Below are 6,000 nucleotides of genomic sequence, written 5' to 3'. Positions count from 1 at the left end.
CTTTGACTTTGACTTCATGAATTAGTATGCTTTGTATATTTTAATGGGGCTTTTCTTAAACATTTTATGTAGTTTTATTACATTAGCTTTGAGAAGCATGGAAGAATTGCTATCAACTAGAACAGGGATGAAAAAAAAATCCTTCTTTATAATAAAAATTATGCATAATAAAATGTGGAAAATAGACAAATCACCAGCTGTTAAAAGATACAGTTCAATTTACATTTTTAATTTAGTAATTCTATTTAAAGTACAGGGTATACTTGAAAAGTAAAAGTTGAACAATTAGTTGTTTCAAAACTCCTGACTGCTGCACACTGAGTTTTTCAAAGGGCCCAATATTTTGAAATTCTGGTTTAATTGAAGAATGAATTTACATTGCTGATACCTTCTTTGTTGTGGTATAGTTGGCCAAAAAACCCATTTTATCTTTCTAGGTAGTCATGTTGGAGAGGAGGAGCTGAAGAAAGCTGAGAACAGTTGTAGACCTGTGTAAGGCAGCGTGAAGGGCTGTACGAACACTCCCTGCAGCTTTAGTGAGGCTTAGTTTGGATTAGGCAAAATGAGCCCTGAGCTCTTTAAGCAGCATCAAAATATCTCATTGTTAACTCACCGTGTGGCCCGAATTTTTACAGAGATTTGCACCAGGCAGGCAAAAGCAATGCAGAAAAACTGCTTACATTTCACCAACTCTTTATCCAAAGTTGTTTTAAGGCATAAATAACACCTTGGCATAATTGGCAATTAAGCCCTAAAGTCTGTAGCTATTCACTCAGCGTTTTCCAAGAATCAGCTGAAACTTCCTCTCTGATGATGTTCAATGAGTCTCATTTTTGGTATGAAACACTTAGAAAATTGCATCCAGTTGTGCTTTCAGTATCTGAAGGGAGCCTATAATAAAGACGGGGACAAACTGATGTGATAGGACAAGGGGGGATGGTTTTAAAGTGAAGGAGGGTGGATTTAGGTTAGATATAAGAGAGCAGTTTTTTACAGTGAAGATGGTGAAACACTGGAACAGGTTGCTCAGAGAAGTGGTGGATGCACCTCTGGAAACATTCAAGGCCAGGTTGGATGGGGCTCTGAGCAACCTGCTCTAGGTGTCCCTGCCATGGCACAGGATTTGGACTAGAAGACCCTTAAAAGGTCCCTTCCAACTCAAACACCTCTGATTCTGTGATACTTTTTATTCTACTTCAAGGGTGAGGAAGGATTTTGGGGGGAAGTGAGGTCTTCTCCAGTTTTGCTTACAGTCACTTTTACTGGTGGAAATTTTCACACCCTTAGAGCATCTCCTGCTGCACAAGGAAACCCAAGGGCCTTCACAGCACCTACCTGTTCTCTAAAATTCCCTTAAGATGGGTAGTTTTAAAATCCTTGCTGCAGTAACACCTATTTTGTTGGTTGTAATGTGCAGGGGGAAGCTAAAAGAACTGCAAATACAGCATTTGTTGGTATTTTTAGCTCTTGTGAAAAGTAAGAAGAGCTTCTTTAACCAGAATATTGTTACAAAGAATAGCACAGGAGGGTTAATCAGTTGGGAAGCTCTGTCTCACTCACGAGGTTTTGATTACACTGAGGTCATCTCTCCTCAGTTCAGCTGAGACTGGATCATTCTGTTGCAGACTAGGTACCTGTGTTTTTGTGTGTTTATTTTTATCCTTGCACCTGCAGCTCAGCTACTTTATCTGCAAAGTGACAGGATCTTAGAAAAGGACCATTTTACATAAAGTAACAGTTGATGAAAAAGCACTGAATATAAGAATGTGCAGGTCCACAGTGTTGAAAAGGGGTTTAACTCAGTGTCAGTGCCTTTGCAGCACCTGTGCCAACAGTCACTCACGCCTTCCCTATAAAGTCAGGCAAGCTTAATACAAATCCAGATCTGGATCTAGGTGGTATTATAAAATATCTTATTCTGGTATCAGCTGAACCTTCTTGTAAGAAACCCCAGAGGAGTAAGAATCCTAAAATCTCTTTCTAAATAGCATCTAGACCTCTGGTTTAGATGAGCTGTCTTGGCAGTTATGGGGAGATAAACAGTGATTTTTGTGACGTTTGAGATCTGCTTTTAATTCACAAACTCTGAAAATAATTTTTTGTGTCTCTGGTTGAGGAAAGTGAACCACATAGTAGGTAAAGTACTAAATATATGCAGTCAGGTTTCGAAGACTAACAGATTATTAATAAATATTTGATAGTATTTTGTCTTTTAGTATCATTTCAAGCTACAGGTACAAATACTGATTTTACAAATAAGTATTTGTGTTCCATTTGGTGGATTTGGTTAAATTCAGTGCATCAAAACCCACTTATTTCAACTTTTTAAAGTTACTCTCTCATTTTACCTGTGAGCTGTGATGATAAACCTGAAAGCTCCTTGCATTTATAGGTGTATATATATAAATTCAGAAAATTATTTCCAAAAAGCAAGGGAAGACTATATTGAAGTTTACTCATTTTACTGAAATAAAATTGCAGCGTAAGCACCAGTTTCACACGATCTTTCCCTCCTTGAAGTAAAAGTTTTGCAAAATGAATAATACTGGAAGTTAACATTAGGTGTCAGTATTTTACATATTATTTAGCAAAAGAATATCAAGGGAAAGAGCTTCTGTGAAAAAAAAAAAAAGAAGAATATTGCAGACTGCTTTTTCAAATGCTTTAAGTTATCACAGTTAGAGTAATAGCAGGAATAATTATGTGTGAAACAATTAATTGTATATACCCCGAATGTTTCTTGCTAGTTACATCTCTGATTTAAAAGTCAGTATTAAGTACCACTGCTTTCTAATTGTGATAAAATTTTGTTCTTGGATTGTTTGAAGAAATTACATTTTTCAAATTGAACTGCAGAATATGAGGATCTGTAGATGACAGAAAATTGATACCCAGGTAGAGTGAGAAAATGCTTACAAATGAAGGTAAATGTGAATATGAAGATCCCTGGTTGTGTGTGATCTTTTTCGGCACAATAAAATTTAAAAGTGTCCAGAACTCTTAGGCTCACTGCAACTGTTGAAAAGATGAGGAAAAAATACTATAGGATCCATCTGTGCATTTTTAACCTTGTTTTGCCACAGGAACACCAAAGAGAAGGCAAAGTCTTCCTTCACAAGCAGAAAAGGATGCCTTTGTTTTCCAAAAGAACAGTATACTCAGAGTGAAGAAAAAGGCACGACATAGTAATTTTTTCATCTGAGCTTGTGGCATGACTGAGAATGTGGCTCATTCAAAGAGGTTAACCCCAAAATGTTGGATGTCCTCGTCTGACAACTACAAAACCCACCTTGATTTCATTTTACCAGCAAATTATTATAAATCGGTAGATTGAGCAAGAACGATGCAAGAAAGGATGGAAGATACTAAAACAAAATAATTAACTTTTAAACCTGTGTTAGATATTCCCAAACAGAACTGGGTACAGGTGGGAAAACCCTGTGGAATTCTAGCCCCTGGCTTAGGGATGGGCTTTGGTTGGGTTCACAAAGGTGAAAATAAGCATTTTGGGCTAAATCCACAGAAGCCCCTGACAGGATGTGTCAGCATCAAAGCAGCAACATCAATATTTTATTTTAATACCTCTCCCTGAGTCACAGAATTGCTGAGGTTATAAAAGACCTCCAAGATCATCGAGTCCCACCACTGACCCAGCACTGCCATGATCACTGTTATAATGAAGCCATGGCTGAGGTAGGTGTGCTATTTCCTATACCCACCTATAAAACACACTTCAGAGGCAGCTGACCTGGCCAGAGACCGCCCCCCCCAAACCTCTGCAGGTCCTCATCTGAACCTCTGGGCATTCAAACTGGTGCAAATATATTTCTGAAAAGCTACCCACTTTCTGAGACCAGCTGAGAGACAGTTTTGCATCGTAAGCTTAAACTTTTGTCAATATTTGTGAAATATATTTAGACAGCTTATTCAGAAATGAGTAAGTTATAGATCAGTAATTCATACTTTTTATATCCCGAGTTTTTATTACCTAAACTTACTCTTCTAAGCATCGTTTTATGTTTCTAGTTAAATATAAGTGAGAATTGATTGGAGTATTTCTCAATGGAATTCTATCTTTATTTCATCATAATTGCTTCATATTTGAATAATGACAGATGAACTATTTCATTCAATTGCAGTTTTAAGGCTTTGAAGTCACAATAGCAGCAAAGGATTTAAATCCTGAAACCATTATTATGGCAGAGAAGACATCAGGGAAAAAGAAAACTTATGGCAGTGTAATTTTCTAGACAGAAAAATTCTTCTGTGGTTGCACTTTTTTTCTTTTTATTATTTTTTTCTCTGGACATTTTATTAATGTTAAAAGAACCCTGGAAGAAGAGATTGGAAATGCTGAATGAGAGTCCTGCTGTAAGTAAACTTCTGTGGTTATTTGGCTTTGGAGCTGGCTACAAACCTTTTAAAATTCTGGGCAGCTGCAATACTGTATTTCACCAATAAAGAGTTCATTAGATCTTTTTTCTCTCTGACATTTACATCTAGTCCTGAGTACATGTTAATACTCCAAGGTATGAATTTCAAAGTTCCCTTTATCTTTGTGTACAGTTTTAAGCAATTAATCAAATGATAAAATATAGCTTTAAAAATAAGAAACGAATTGTGAATTTAAAGTATATATTCAAAAAGTTGCTCCATTATAACTGGGGGAGGATGGGGCCTCTTATCAACTGAACATAATTCTGCTGTTCTTTTTTTTTTTTTACCTTACATTTTATTGAAGAATTTTGAAGCAATCCTCAAATTGTTAAAACATGACCAAGTGGTATATCCAGGACAGTTCTGTCTCCTCGGAGGCTACATCAAAGTGGGAGAGACGTAGAAAAATCATTATTCAATATGTTCAAAATTATTCCCATGTGGGGCAAGATTTATACAGGCTTCTGAAATGAGAGTGGGGGCAAACAGCACCAAGACCCCTTCGTCTGAAATAAAAGTGAGTGACAGCTGTATCATCCCTGTACAAGGTACTAATATGAAGATATTCATGAAGTGTAGTGGGGTGGAGGTTGCCCCATAATTTTGGCAACAGGGGCCAAATCGAGCCTCTTGAGTTCAACTTGCAACTTTGCTACTCCAAGGATATTCCTGGTGCCTCAGTTTTCCTGGGCTGGGGTGGCTGTTCCAAAGGTAATTGGGAGTGGACATCTGCATGGTTCCCATTGGTGCCTGAGCAAAAGGCTGTAAGAACTGGGAGCTTCTCAATGTCATTAATGAATCTCAACAGAAACATGCTTGTAATTTTTTTGCCTGTATTTTCTCTTTTACTCACTGAGGGGTGTCAAGCATACAAAACCCTGCTTCTTCTTAATGAGTGTGTTATTTTAATTTTCACCTGGGAGGTGAAAGGCAATATTCAGAAATATTCATTCTTCAGACAGGACATGGAAGCAGTTTTAACCCCTGAGCTGAAAGTTGGTGTGAAATGCTCAGATGATGTTTTGTGTGATATCTAATTTAAACGATTGTGGTCACGAGACAAGACATGCTGCCAATTCTTACCTTTTTATATAGAAAGCACCTTGCAACTGGGTAACTTGTAAATATGTGGACCTTCCTTTTTAAGGATGCTTCTGGACTTTTCTGTACTGCTCCAACTTGAAGAGAAAAGAGATGAAGGTCTCATTTAGAGGAATTGTGAGTGAAAGTCTGTATGCACCTGCTTCTGAGTTCTCTTTATTGACCCTGAAAGTGTGGGTTTTTCCTTATTTTTAAACTGATGTGAAAATCCCACTTATTATAGAATCATAGAATCATTTGTGTTGGAAAATACTTCGAGGTCACTGAGTCCAACCATAGACCTGGTGCTGCCAAGTCCACCACTAAACTATTTCCCTGATTTTTTTGTTTAACTTCTAGTTTCAATGTTGTTTGCTGTCAGATTAATTTAATGAGTTTATAAACCTCATTGTAACATTCAAGTTTCATTTGATTTTGAAAGAATTTGGATTAGAAAAGATAAATTTCTTCTGCATTAATACA

This window comes from Corvus kubaryi, unplaced genomic scaffold, assembly GCF_017639235.1.
Source record: "Corvus kubaryi isolate FWS band 111438036 unplaced genomic scaffold, C.kubaryi_AGA036_p1.0 37396, whole genome shotgun sequence".
In the NCBI taxonomy this organism is placed as follows: Eukaryota; Metazoa; Chordata; class Aves; order Passeriformes; family Corvidae; genus Corvus; species Corvus kubaryi.
The sequence above is the reverse complement of the archived record's forward strand: the minus strand, read 5'-3'. Positions refer to the sequence as shown.